This window comes from Camelina sativa, chromosome 17 (genome assembly GCF_000633955.1).
Source record: "Camelina sativa cultivar DH55 chromosome 17, Cs, whole genome shotgun sequence".
Taxonomy (NCBI): Eukaryota; Viridiplantae; Streptophyta; class Magnoliopsida; order Brassicales; family Brassicaceae; genus Camelina; species Camelina sativa.
The window spans coordinates 21506014-21513763 of record NC_025701.1 but is presented as its reverse complement, the minus strand read 5'-3'; the positions used below and the strand labels follow the sequence as shown (position 1 = coordinate 21513763).

Below are 7750 nucleotides of genomic sequence, written 5' to 3'. Positions count from 1 at the left end.
AAACATTTTGGCCCGTGCTATAGCACGGGTTACTACCTAGTATATATATAAGTGTCGTATTTTTACAGTTACCGACATCAAAATTTTCATTTCATATTTAGTTGAATTATCATTGTTTGGCAAATTGATTTATAAGACGTATGTGGCATAGTTGCTCTTATATTGTTATTTTAATTAACTCACAACTAGTACCATTTTTTACCTCACGACATGTCCATCGATCTTAAACCCGGGACCGTCCGGCTGAAAAACGACGGCGTCTCGAAGTGACGGGCCAAACGGCTGCTTGAGATTGGAGATACGGTACTCTCTCCCGTTAGGCTTCGGCAGAGGACCTGTGAACCTGTCCTTGAACTTCGCTACTTTCATCTTGTCAAGGTCAACGATTATCGTCATTCCTTCAATTGGTCTAAGATACGTGTTCACCGATCCGTTTAGATAAAATGGAATCGTTCTTATAAACCTCTTCATCTGCGCCTCACCGAACCATCCCATCGTCGAGGATGTGACCACTACTTCCGACAAGTTCAAGCCGCGTTTCATTATCGAGTCACAAAACGGCTTAAACTTGAGAACAAGCGCGGTGGCTGCATGCTGCTCGTCAAGAGTGAGCATAGGGTTACCATTTCCTACGTGGATCTTGTCCGAGACAATGGCTCGAGTGGAAAGTCAACAACCATCTCTCGGTTCTTGCCCTTATCTCGGGCGATGACAAACGCTTGACGTGGTGGTAGTTTGACGTTGTGGTCTGGTGATGAGTGCCATGACAAGACTAGGGACTTCTCTGGCTCGTTGAGACCCACGTATTGGAAAGTGAACTTATGGTTATGACCAATAGGGTACGACTTGTTGACGATAGTACGAACGAGGTTGAGTTCAGTCTCGGTCAAGGGATCGAAGGGGTGAGGCGGCGGGATGAAGCTCGAGGATGAGATTACGAAAATGGAAGAAAATATCAAGATGGTGAAGTGAAGTTGAGCCATTGCTTTGTAATTTGATTGTCTTGGTTATGTATAGTGTATACTATATATAGCCAAAATTTTCCTCTCTTTTGCACTTGAACACACAAGGAAACATGTAAGTTAGGGTTTTGTGGTCCGATCAACATTAAGTTGTTTCACAAAATATATGGATAAGTATTTTATTTTGTTTTAAAAATGATTGCTATTTGACCTTATGTCCATCGATCTTGAACCCTAGTTAGAACCACACATGAAAGCAAATATTAGAGTTAGTATATATTTCCAGTAAGTAGAAAATTTGTTGTGCACACAAATTAATAGGGATTATATACACTAAATTTACAATGTCCTTTTTTTTTTGTTTCTTGACAGTACATGTACCAATACAAACTACAAACAGAAAGAAAGTGTTATCTTAATTAAGGTTCGGATTTTCTCAGGTAGTTAGCTGATCCTAAAGGGGAAAATGTACTTTTCATACTTCAGTTTAATAATTTCGAAAACTTTTTGTACGGGGAACAACAAATGTAAATTTCTTTTTTATTCATAAAACATCATGTTGTAAAACACTTGATGGACTCTATCTGACCGGCCCTCTGTTAGTCTATAGTTTACGGTCCATTGTACTTAGGCCCATCGGCCATGTGTTAAGGCCCATTCGGCCATGTCTCTTACTTAGTTGGTTTTGTACTTAGTCTCTATTGTAAGTGTAATTTACATGAACCCTAAGATCTTTTAAGCAACATGATTAATCACATGATAGAATTATAAAGGAGGGTTAGTGGAGTACCTCTTCCATTCGTTGTAGTAGAGATTCCTTGATAAACAGCTTCCTGATGTCCTGATCTTCTAGTTAGGTGATTAGGTTTCTCTCCCCTTGCCTATGAACTTATTCTCTTATGTGTTGTCTTTCTGAGATTTATTTGGGATGCCTTTATGATGGACTAAAGGCATATATTTATAGGCGGAGAGAGGACCTAATTCCTCTTTAGGGTTTCCTTAAAATTTAATCTCAACCGTCCATCAAAGTAGAGATTGATTAGGAAAAACTCCTTTGTTACCAATTTAATTGGTTACCAAATATATTAAAAATAACATTATTCCATAGAAAACGGATGACTATAAGACCACATAATAGGAAAAGGAAATATTCCTTACAGTCTCCCACTTGGTCGTTAGTAAATCCATTAATGTTTTCTTTTAGGAATCATAAGGCCGGCATAATATGTTATAACTTAATTTCTTTCATTTGGTCATCCTAAGTGTCTTGACTAATCAAGTAATCAATGGGAGTCATGGCGGTTGCATATCATTCAGCAACATGATCCCTTCCAAGTACTACTACATTGACTACCGTATTAGCTAGACCATAACATAAGTAGGAGTTATCATAATGGTCCCTTTAATGTTTTTAAATAAAGACTTATTCTGTTATCATAGATCCAACAACAATTAATGTGTGTGCACATTGGAAACAGAATATAAAAGATGTAAAAGTCATAAGAGAGCTCAATTAAATGTTAAAATATAGGCTAGTCATAATAAGCAGACAACATAATTAGGAACTTTCCTCAAGACTTATACTTTTAGCATGCATGTTAAAAGTCAGTGGAAGTAATCCTTTCATAATTAAGTCTGCAATCTTAACTTCAGTGCATATCTATTAATTGACATACATTTCTCTTTTGACATCTTGCTTTAATTTAATGACATATATAACCTTAATGTCCATATACTTGGATCCTTCATATATCATGTCATACTTGTATAAAAGAAAATTACATTTTTGATTGTCACATAATGAGTTAAACACTTGTTAACAATACTCAAGGTCTCAAACTCAAAGACATTTACGTAATTATACTTTCTTAATATAAACCTCATTATATGTCACATACTCACCCTCTAAAGTAGATTTATAAAGAAACTTCAACTGCAGGCTTTTACATAATATGACACCTCTATTAATGAGATACACATAGCCGGAATTGTAGTATCTTAAATCAAAATATCCACCAAATATTGAGTTAGAAACTTCAACCATCTGTGGATGTGTTGATTTTCTGTATATGTGAACATGTATTCACTTGTTTCCTTTAGGTATCTCAAAACATCTGTTTATAGATAGCAATATTAGAAGAACACGTTAATTTGCTAATTCTCTCAAGAACTTTATCAATATAAACTTTATGAGATAATTTTAATTCCAAGTGATCTATCATGGATAATTTTATTCCCATCACATAGGAAATCTCATTGATAACTTTGGTATAAAAGTTCTTGAATGACTAGCTCTTAGTCTCAATAATGGACTTAAGATCACTTTAGACAATAAGATGTCATGCAATACCATATATATGAACTTACTCCCACTGATCTTGAGGTACATATTTGGTAAAATAAAATGTTTTCTTTGAAACCGACTTCTTTAATGGTTTTATCAAACTTTAGATACCATTGACTCAAGATAAGTTCATAAGTTGAATTCTTTAGTTTGCAGACCATGCATTCACAAGTTTCGGTTATGAAACTTTCAGGTTGACTTTAATTGCCTTTCTCTGATAAGTCTCCATTAAAAAACCAATTTTAACATCCATCTGTTGTAACTCATGTCATATTGAGCTACTAATGCCATGAAAATTCTAAGAGAATCTTTCCTTGACACAGGGAAAAATTCTCATTATAATTGATACCTTCTTTATGATTAAAACCTTTTGCTATAAGTCTAACTTTATATCGTTCAATTTTGCTATTACAGTCAGTTTTGGTCTTAAAGATCCACTTACTACCGACTGGTTTGTGTCCTTCCCCCAATTGAACGACATCAAAGACTTCATTTTCAGCCAAAGTTTATTTTATCCTTCATGGCATCAATCCATTTATTAAAATTAACATCTTTAATGGTTTGTGAATAAGAAACCAGGTCTTTAATTAATGTTCAATTCTCCAGATTCTACTTTATAAAGCACATACTCATCGGAAATAGCAAATATCCTCGTAAAGATAGATCTTCTTAATGCTTGTTCCTCTTGTGCTTTATTATCATTATTAGCGATGTTTTCTTCATGGAGTAGATGATTTCCAGTAATATTCAGAAATAAGGGCAAAGAAATATTAACCTGATCATAATTTTCTAAATGAACACATCTTGAACTTTATCACTCCCACTAATCTCGCCATTCTTATAGAATCTAGCATTATCGGTTTCCACTATTCTTATAATATGGGTTGGACAATAAAATATATATCCTTTAGACTTCTCAAGATAACCAATAAAGTGACCACTGATCATTCTGAAATCCGATTTCTTTTCATGTGGATTATAAATTCTTGCTTAAGACTAGATTTCCAGCCTTTTATAGTTCAAAATGAGTATTTTGAACTGCATTGCTAGAAACTATGTTCAAGACATAGACTGCAGTACATAATGCGTCCATCCACAAGGATATAAATAAGTAACCCTGACTCATCATGGATATAACCATTCCCATATAAGTACAATTATGCCTTTCAGCTACACCGTTCTGCCATGGAGAACCAGACGTTGTGTACAGAGTAACAATTCCTAAATTTTAGAGAATTTTGGCAAAAGTTACAGAATGTTGTTCTGTTTCATTATATCTACCAAAAATTCACCTCTATCTAACATTATGATTTTCACTATTCTATCTAATTGCCTCTCTACATCAGTAATGAATACTTGTACAGCATCCACATATTGAGACTTTTCCATGCAATAGATAGAGATAACAATAACGTGAATCATCATCAATAAAGGTAATGAAATATTTTTTACCTCCAAAAGAAGGAACATCAAAAGGTCCACAAATATATTTATGTATGATTTGAATAAGCTGTGTACTTCTTGTGACTTCTTTCTTAGTGTGTTTAGTTTGCTTACCCTTAATGCAATCTATATACTCTTTATAGTTGGTAAAATCAAGATTCAAAATGACTCCATCTTTTACCAATCTTTTAAATTATTTGCTGGATATATGTTCCAACCTTTTATGCCACAAGAAATATGAATCTTTAGAACATGTTTTGCTTTTAATTTCATTATTGTCATCATGTAGGATGAGATGTGTTTCATAATCATAACGTTGATCAGTCAAACATAAAGACCATCAACTAATTTTCCATAACCAACTCAAATAGAGTTCTGAAATATATGAAACAGCTATCTCAATAAGCCAATCAAGTTTACTTACTGAAACTGAATAATAGAAATTTATGAAATATCTGAAATAAATTCAGATAAAATCCAGTATTCATAATGAGACAAAATTGCCAATATTTCAACTAGCATATTGTCTCTGTTTCCATTATAAGTAGTTTCACTTAAGTTGATTGTCTTAGTCACAAAAAATTTTTCTGCATAGCACTTGAGACATGTATAATTGCACTGATTAACAATCCACTAAAATTTAAGAAGAAGCATAAGCAACATTAGGTTTGAAAATCCTTACGAAATCTATATGATTAGCTTTCTTTTCAAACAATCTTTTCTTTAAAGGCATTCTTTATGAAAGTGTATAACTTTCTGCAAGGTTCTGCATAAGTATCTTTCTTTGCCAGAATCTTCTTATTAATTGGATCATGGTCAATAGTTTTTGGGTGGTACTCTTTCATGACTTAATGTCTTTCCCAACTTAAGGTACAGCTCCATCAGTATAATGGTAACTTTAATACCTTCATAATCAAGCATGACCTCTTCTAGTACCAATTGTTAACCAATTCATTTAACATCTAAGTTTCATTAATGATGTTGAAATAAATATGGAATGGTCTATAATGAAGAGGTGGTATATTTAGGATAATTTGGACAAATTTAATCATCCACACTAATTCCTAAATTATCCAACTTATCTAAAGGTTAGTCATTGCAATGCAAATATCATGCATATAAATTTATACCATTATATTTCATAATTATGAGATTTGCCATAAGTTTTCCCAACAAGGGATTGTTTGCAGTCTCAAATTGTTCTTCTATAACTTTTAGTTTATCCATAGTTTAAACAACTATTGAAATAAACATTTAATATTGCTAAAAGTTATCATAATTATTAACATTATACTTAAGTTGTTTTTATTTCTTTTATGGAGAAACTTTTCATCCTCAATACTAGATTTCGTTATAAAATTTAGTTTCTCGTAATGAGTTACTAAATCCATATCAATATTCTTAAAATGAACTCAACTTTTCCATTACATTATGGGAAATTGGTTCATAAAGGATTGAAAGATCCAGAAAAATTGCTCTAATTTTAGAGATACAACAAGTTTTATTAGGTTTTAAAACATAATCAACACAAAATTTAAATATTGAATAAACATGAAAAGAAATTATGATGTTTCTGTGGGATAACAATATAATCTCAATAAAATCATGATATTCACAAAACGTTATTGAGTAATGTATTAGATTAATTAGATAAGTTATCTGTGGATATCCTTAATCTACACAAATACAAAACCTCATTATTCATTGATTATATCTAAAGTTTATAATCTACCTGTGGGTAACTAATTATCAAAGATATATCAACAAAATAGTTTCTATGTGTAAATCATTATAAGGTAAGGTCACTGTGGTGATATCCAAACCTTAATTATACACTTTTATAGAAACCAGATTTCTGCACGGATTATGTTCAAATCGTTTTTGCACAAATTTATTATGCACATAATAATTTTGCACGAATTATGCACAAAATAATTATGTACGAATTATCATAGAATGATACTGCACGATTTATGCACAGAAGAATTCTATTTGAACTTTCATATGCAAAAACAATTCACATACATACGAATTTTGCACGCCCTAATCATGCACATATATATGTTTGTGATATATCTTAATTCAAATACAAATTTCATTATGGACTATCTTCTCTGGTAACATCTTAATTTAGAGATGTCCAGTTTGTGTATAAACATTTATCTGTAAAAAAATTAATTTACAGAGACTCGAATTATGCACAAAATTTTATCTGCAAAATTTTCATTCGCGTATATCCGAATTATGCACAAACTTTTATCTGCGAAAAATTTCATTCGCATATACCCGAATTATGCACAAACTCTAATCTGAGAAAAATTTAATTCACAGACCCGAGTTATGTACGCCCGGATTTTGCATGGACTTTCGAGAAACCTGAATTATGCACGAATTTTCAAACATAGATTTATACATTCATATCTATAAGTTTATCATACTAAAATCCGAATTATGCACGAAAATTTTCAGATCTATAATTCTATCATACTTAATGAATTAACCATATGCTAATAACCATGCTCCGATACCACATGTAAGTGTAATTTACATGAACCCTAAGATCTTTTAAGCAACATGATTAATCACATGATAGAATTATAAAGAAGGGTTAGCGGAGTACCTCCTCCATTCGTTGTAGTAGAGATTCTTTGATAAACAGCTTCCTGATGTCCTGATCTTCTAGTTAGGTGATTAGGTTTCTCTCCCCTTGCCTATGAACTTATTCTCTTATGTGTTGTCTTTCTGAGATTTATTTGGGATGCCTTTATGATGGACTAAAGGCATATATTTATAGGCGGAGAGAGGACCTAATTCCTCTTTAGGGTTTCCTTAAGATTTAATCTCAACCGTCCATCAAAGTAGAGATTGATTAGGAAAAACTCCTTTGTTACCAATTTAATTGGTTACCAAATATATTAAGAATAACATTATTCCATAGAAAACGGATGACTATAAGACCACATAATAGGAAAAGGAAATATTCCTAACATCTATGAGACTC

General features: G+C 32.5%; 1 pseudogene; it reads right to left on the bottom strand.

Moving 5' to 3' along the window:
- LOC104757819 lies at positions 199-1089 on the bottom strand (annotated as a pseudogene).